This window comes from Acomys minous (assembly GCF_964271855.1).
Source record: "Acomys minous genome assembly, chromosome: 10".
NCBI lineage: Eukaryota > Metazoa > Chordata > Mammalia > Rodentia > Muridae > Acomys > Acomys minous.
In genome coordinates this window covers 82,059,003-82,066,502 of record NC_140491.1, presented here as the reverse complement: position 1 = coordinate 82,066,502, position 7,500 = coordinate 82,059,003, and the positions used below count along the sequence as shown (strand labels likewise).

The window sequence follows — 7,500 nt, the reverse complement described above, 5'->3', positions numbered from 1 at the left end:
GCCAAGGAACTCACCAGATAGGTCTGTCTGACCGACAAATACTTGAAAGCAGTTATTTTTTTTATAGATTGACTAGAACTGCAGTCTCCTTTCTCGGGAAGCACAGAAAGTCTTTCACTTACTGGGAAAACATTTCCTTAACTGTTTTTGGCTTCACATGAGGATATAGATTCAAGTTACCGTGTGTGTGTGTGTGTGTGTGTGTGTGTGTGTGTGTGTGTGTGTGTCTGTGTGTGTGTGTGTGTCTGTGTGTGTGTGTGCATATGTTTAATTTGGTGGGATATGATAGCTAAATATGTAGCAGTATCTATATCTTAGAAAAATGCACTATCACAGATGAGGCTCAGGGGTGGAGCAAGTATATAACAATTGGAGAAAATGTTATAGTTTTTCTATTCTGTAGTTTCTACAAAACATTCCAATGTATCCTGGCAGTTACTGACTTTACACCTTTTATGGACTTTGAAGGTTGTGTAACCTTTCCAGAGGAAGGTGATAGACACAATATCTAGTTACACAAGGACACACTTCCCGTTTTGTGATACTTGGTTTATTCAAGGTTTTATTCCCAAGGCCTTATGACTATAAAACTTAAAGCTAGACAAGGCCCGCCCTCATTTCAGATAAAAGAAAAACTCCAAAACAATCCTGGTGGCTCAGGAGCTTATTATTTTATGCTTACAGGTCCTAAATAAATTACAGTTATTTTTCACATGCCTGAGGAATAGCAATGAACATGCTTGCCACATGGCCTCTTATTTGTTTTTGGTGGTTTATATAAAATAAGTCATTGAATGATCATGAAGTACAGCAATTAGAGAATCTTCTAAAATCTTTTTTCTCTTTGGGCATATTGTTGACAGACATAAATTCACTTGGTATATTTAATAAAGCATTAAAGAACTCGTGACAAATAGATACGCAGTGTATATAAAATATTTCCATGTAGCAATTGTTTTGAGGCTTTCCGGAAATATGTCATAAGGAAAGACTTGCTGGTAAAGGAACTTTTGGACACATTGCTTAGCCACCAGTGGGACTTAGCCATGTCTTATATCCTTGGAGTGTAGCCGTAGTATAGATACAGACAAGGAGTGAAGCTGAAAAGAATTCTGAAGGATGGAAATTTAAAAAAACTACAAAAACTAACTGAAGAAAGGCAGAGGGGAGCATGCTTGAAGCAACAGTACAATGACTTTGCTTTGCTTTGGCAGGAGTTGAGCAAGGTGATCAAAATCATTATGAGTCACAGATATACAGGAAAACCAAACATATTTACTTTAAAAAAAAACAAAAACAAAACAAGACAAAACAAAACCAAACAAGCAGATGTCATGTCTTTGGGAGATCATGAATTTCACTTAGGACACCGTGACCTGGGAATAAAGTGTCTTGTATTAAAAGATAACTGACTTTACTATCACACATTCTTTGACTAATATCTGCTTTATGATGATGCCAAAGGGAGTCTTGCTTTTACTTGTCACCTTTTAATGCTTCCTATGTTAAGCAAGAATTTTAGAGGGTAACTAAACTACCTACATGCTCAAGTTTAAGCAGAGCCTCTAAAATTTTATGAAAATTTGAACCTCTTTTAAAATCACTATCATACTAAAATTTGAAAACACTTCCAGGCATAAGAGAAGGCAGTATTGATTCCTGTTGGATTAAGAGCTACAATCACCCCCAAGATGTTCCTGTATCAGGTCATGGGGGAGGAACTGGCCTCCCACCCCAAGCTCCCGAAATTGTGGCATGCAGAAATTCCTCTCTCATTTCACTTAATATGCATATTTTTACATAGCTAATCTGAAATGGAAACATTTTTATCTCTACATTGGAAACTGCTTTTGTTTTATCAGCTGACATTTTACAACTCATTAATTTATAATGCAGGTTTAATGCCTTTGAATGTTCCTGGGATAAAAAATTAAAGTGACCAAGCTAGTTTATAAAGGCCTCACTATAGTATGTTGGTAATAATTCTTTTATAACAGTGTGTTGTGCTTAATAGCATGTTCCATTCGAATATTTTGAATTGACAGTCTCTTTCTAGTATTAATTCATTTTTCATTTCTGAGTGATAGATAAAGCCATACCCATTTTTAAATTTGGAAGCTTAAGCTGATGCACTTCCGTGACATATGCTCAAATTTGGAAGAAAAAATCTCTGTTTGGCTTTGTCTTTTCCTTGTAGTGGTCACTAGGCCCTATTATAAAGCGAGGGATTGAGCCTTGAATTTGTTTGTGTGACCTTTGCCCACCCCCCCCCCCCCCCCCGCTTCAACCCCTGTGCAGAGAGAGGTAACCAGTTAACTGTCATGAGAGAGGGGTGTCCATGATAAACCTTTCCTGGAAAAACAAGAGTCGCTGGATAAAAACCTTGAAAACAAGAGCCACATCCTGTCCTGAGGAGCAAGCACATACTGGGAAAGCAAGATGTGTAAGAGTAGGAGAGGAGAGAGACAGACCAGAGTTCAGATGGAAAGTCCTTTAAGGAAGTCCCACCAACTCTCCACCCAGAAAGACCAACTAAGAAAGCAAGCCCGGGGGGGGGGGGCTTTGTTTACCACTCTCCCCAAATTAAATGACCTCCAAAGCTTTGAAAAATGAGGAGAGCAAATAACTCAGAATCCCAAAGGCCTTCTTTAAACTTGAGCTGGTTCATCAGTGGAGATGTTTCTTAAAATGAGGCTACATGTCTGTGTGGCATGTTAATAGAAGACAAGAGAGTGCTCCGGCCTACACTGACCTCTCAACCTTTGCAATAACAACAAAGATGTGGCACGACACCTAAGTAGTCGCTGGTGTGTAGGCACACCTCCTTTTACTTACAGCGTCTGCAAATTGCAAGAAGCAAGCAAAGCAAGGCACTAGTGAGCTACCCTGTCTTTGTTATGTCAGTGGTTCTAACAGTTACGTGATCCTTCATTTCCGTATTAGTGTGTCATGCTTCATGAAATGCCATCACATGAACGATTTTCTCGACTCCTGTGACAATCTCAGAAGCAGGGAACCTGTTATCATTATTTTTATCCATTTGTACAAAGTTTCCTTGGGTGATAGACCAAGGCCACACAGCTGGTTACATGTTGGTGCTGGGACAAGAAGGCAAGTTGCAAGCTCGTAATTCTGTGAACTGCCTCTTTATTTCTATTGTTTCCAAACTACTGCAGGAAACAAGGGTGTATTGTTAGATTCTGGTAATTGATCAAATTGGTAGGCTTCTATAACTCAAATTAAGGGGATCCATGAAAGTAACAATCATCAAAACAATTTAAAATTAAGCATCTCCATCTTACTGCACAAAAATCCCCCCAAAATCCCAGAGATTTCCATTCTTTTACTCTAGACTTGTACAGTTTAAATTTAGATTGCTTTCTTTGCCGGGAAGTTGTATTATTACGCATCTTTTTGTGTAGCTATTATTTTCCTGAAGTCATGCTTTCTTGCTAGGGTATTGCCACCAAATGACCATGTGGCCTTTGACAGGCCACTTGGCCTCATTCTGCCTGTGTTATCTCCTTTGTCACAACTCACAAGCTGACTTCAAGTGCTCCTCTAGCACAATTTTATGCATCTGTTTTCTAAGTAAAGTAGCTGTAAAAGTTTCTAAGGTGATCATAGCACCTCCCTGTATTTTTCTAAAAGTTTACGATATTGTAGATATTTAATAAATGTTTGATGATGGCATTGAAGGTCCTGTTGGTACACTTAACTTGAGTGGATTTATAGGAAATCATTGTTGACCGCCTTATTAACAATTAGCTGTCTATAATATGCATATGTAATTTTTTCCTTTACATCAATAAAACTTCTGCTCCTGGTGTAGATGAAGCATTGCCCCTTCACTTCAGTTCTTTCGAATGTTACTATATTAGCCACTGATATCTTATTTGTACTGTAACTGACAGAATAATGGAGAGAAAGAATCTAAGGAGGAAAAGGGGTTAGTTAGGTAACATTGTATAGGGCATCTTCAAAACAATAGTTCTGCTTTCTCAAATGTCAAGCTAATTATCAGCAATGTTTAAATGCTATAATAGGCCATTTTTGCAAGTGTTGAAATTTTCCAGCAGGTATGGACATTATAAAAATGTCACACTTTGCTACTGTTCTCTTACGTGTCACCAGAATACAAAACTCTGAAAATAAAACTTATAGCTATGGACAATAAAGAGAAGCCATTACTTATGACTGTAAAATTAATTGTCACATTGATACAATTTAGATTATTGTTTACTTGGGAGGGAGAAGAGAGAGGATTTAATAATAGAATCTGGCAAGGTGAAAATAATGCTTATTATAGATCAACTATGCAACCTTCTAAATACAAGTTTTTAGTAATGCATATTCAGATACATCTTTCAAAGGCCGCTTGCTATAAAGCAAATTTAAGCATCATCTTTATACCCTTTGGTAACCCCACATCACACATACAGTTCTAGAGCAAATGAAACTTTAATATGACTCCACATAAAACGGTAAGGCATGCCAATAATTCATATGCACTTCATATGCAAATAGTTTTATCTTATCCATCAATTATCATGTAAACATGGTATCACATGGCAAATTTCCCTATAATACATTACAGTACCTGTATATAATTATGGGTGCATTTTGCCAATGCGACTGTTACACAGAATTGTAATTAATTCCTCGGAAGATTACTGTGAGAGTTTTGGATACTGATGCTGTTTTTGGACATTTATTACTGCTCTTTAGTTGGCTTTTTGCTGTGCCTCAGAGACAGATGTAAAATTAGTGTCTATTTTGAGCCAGCAAACAGTACATCTTCCCCCTTGTTTATTGAATTGCAGAAAGGAATTCTTCGGGCTCCCACTTCTTTACGTCTTTTGAAGTAACTGTTTTGTGCTAGCCGTGTAGTGCCAATGCATGTACAAAATTGTGTTGAGACTTATGTCAGGGATGATGTATATGACACAACATAGCGTATATGACCAAACAGCCTTTGCCAAGGCCTATGGGAGGGTCTGTGCTTTTAAGTTTTTAAAATAGTTTGTAGAGTAAGTTCAACAAACAGGCACTCTTAAATATAATCTCCCAGGGTCCCTTATTCAAAGCCCGGCCGATGTGTGGCACGTGCCTTTAGTCCACGGAGACATAGGTAGGCAGATCTCTGTGAGTTCAAGGCCAATCATGTCTACATAGCAAGCTTCAGGCCAGCCAAGGCTACATAGTGAAATCTTGTCCTATAGTGTCATACAACAACAATTTCTGTAAAGAAAGAACACTATTACAAATGAAAATCTCTCTTCTTTATATAAGAGAAGTTATTCCACCCAGAAGAACCTAGAAAGCCTGTGTTTTCTTTCTAAACTTTTAAATCAATTTTTATGAAGCTGTTCAAAGAAATGTTATTATTTTCTAACACATACACACACACACACACACACACACAATTAATTAATTCTCTCATTTATAACGTTAAATCCTCACATTTTTATTTCAAAATAAGAATGGGGTTAAGTCTACCATGTGCTAGCTTCTGCATGGGACATATTTTTCTTTTGATGAAAATTGTCTCAGTTTTCCCTGGGAAAATCTACCAATTAGGCTTGAGGTAAAATTTTAGAGGAAAATCCTAAGAATTCAGAAGCAGGCATGGGGTGGAAAGCCAGGAGTGCAATCCACATCTGTATTGGTGGATTTAATTTTAATCATCAGTAAGTCAACCCAAAAGAACCTAAAGAAACAATCTCATTTGAATTCAGATATATATATATATATATATATATATATATATATATATATATATATATATAAACTAAGTTTGCTGTGGCTACTTTACCTGGATTAAAAAGAGGGAGGAGAGAGTGACAGAATGGCTTATGGGAACAGCTAGCCTAGTTAACACAGCTCTGGAAAAGATGGCAGACTGCTTCTGTAAGTGAACTTGACAGCCGTTATTTATTTAGTTTAAAAAGTATTTACTACTATTTGTGAGTGAGAACCCCTAAAGGTTATGAAGTATTGTTGGCCTGTGAAGGTGATGGATGCTGTACTTTTGACCCTATATGGTGAGACATGACTTCATTGCTTGTTTAGATTGTTCTGATATTTGGGACTCCGCAAGGGCTGTTCATAAATCATTTCTCTCTCTCTCTCTCTCTCTCTCTCTCTCTCTCTCTCTCTCTCTCTCTCTCTCTCTCTCTCCCTTTTTCTCTACAAGAAAATATTTCAATTGTATTGCTGCAGGAACACTCACGTGTCACATGGGATATTGTAGTCCATGCAGAAAAAGACCTTAAAAGGCATGGTTTTTTTTTTCTCTTCTTCAGGATAAAGGCCTTTTAATGCCTGTCCAGCCTTAGATAATTTTATTCACTCCTTCTGGACCTTTCTTTATTCCTCCTGTGCCCAGAGATCAGTTTTTAGGAGGTGGATTGAAAGCTTCCCAGGCCTTAGGAGCTTTTGTTGGTACACGCCCCCCCTACACACACACACACACACACACACACACACACACACACACACACTACCCCCACTCAGTGCTCAGAAAAATTTGAAAAGAATCTTCTGCTTGTTGCTAAGAAATGGTTAAATCTCAGTCACCAGGGGGAAAAAGCAGCACATTATTGATTGTACTAAGGTATATGTGGGCCACACAGCTAGAGCAGGGACGTTGTAATATCTCTCTCTTTTTGTAGATCTGAGGGCATTACCCAGCCTGAACTTGCCTAAGCCCTTGTGGTCACACCTCTTGAAAAGGTTTTGTTTCCCCCGTCAATTGGTATTCAAACCAGGTCAGCAGATTCTGTTTGCCCGGCTCCGCTGCCGTTTTCATTTTAATTTGCACCTGTTGTGCAGTTGTTCAGAAGGCAAGTGCAGACCCGCGGATTATACAAAGATCATATTATGAGCAGATATGCACGGTGTAATCTTTTTGTCCCCAGCCTCACATGACAAAAAAAAATCTCTCTCTTTTTGTTCCTTTTTTGCTCCCTGGGAACCTGTCAAAGCAAACAGATATGACTGACTAAAATTTGTAACTAGACATGTTTCCAGAATTCTCCAAAAGCATTATGAACCTGACACACAATCCTTTTCATTTTTTCCCTCCTTTTCTGCCACTTTTGTATAATCCGATAGCTGGAGAGAGCCACTTGAGATAGCTCAGTTGATAACTTAGTGGAGGATTGCTTTATTAGGCGCAGAGAAATCAAAATGAACCTGAAAATTGTTTGCGCTTTTTTCCACTGGTGCTCCCTCTCTCTCTCTCTCTCTCTCTCTCTCTCTCTCTCTCTCTCTCTCTCTCTCTCTCCCCCTCCCTCCCTCCTTCCCTCCCTCCCTCTTGTTCCCATGATGTCATGGTTCTGACTTGTTTTTTTGTGTGTGTTTCTGGAGAGTTGGGTTAACAGTTCTTGGCAATCCTGTGTGTGCGTAACGGCTGGTGTGTTTCTCTAGCTGAGCTAATGCCCCGTGTTTATTACTCTAATCTTTCTTGTCTGGTGGTAAAGTGGACAATTTATGTAC

At 38.4% G+C, this 7,500-nt stretch overlaps 1 protein-coding gene across 4 annotated transcripts in view; it reads left to right on the top strand.

Annotated features, from left to right (window-relative positions):
* ZEB2 (zinc finger E-box binding homeobox 2) overlaps positions 1 to 7,500 on the top strand; it is a 131,944-nt gene that overhangs the window by 82,375 nt on the left and 42,069 nt on the right. The window lies entirely within an intron of this gene.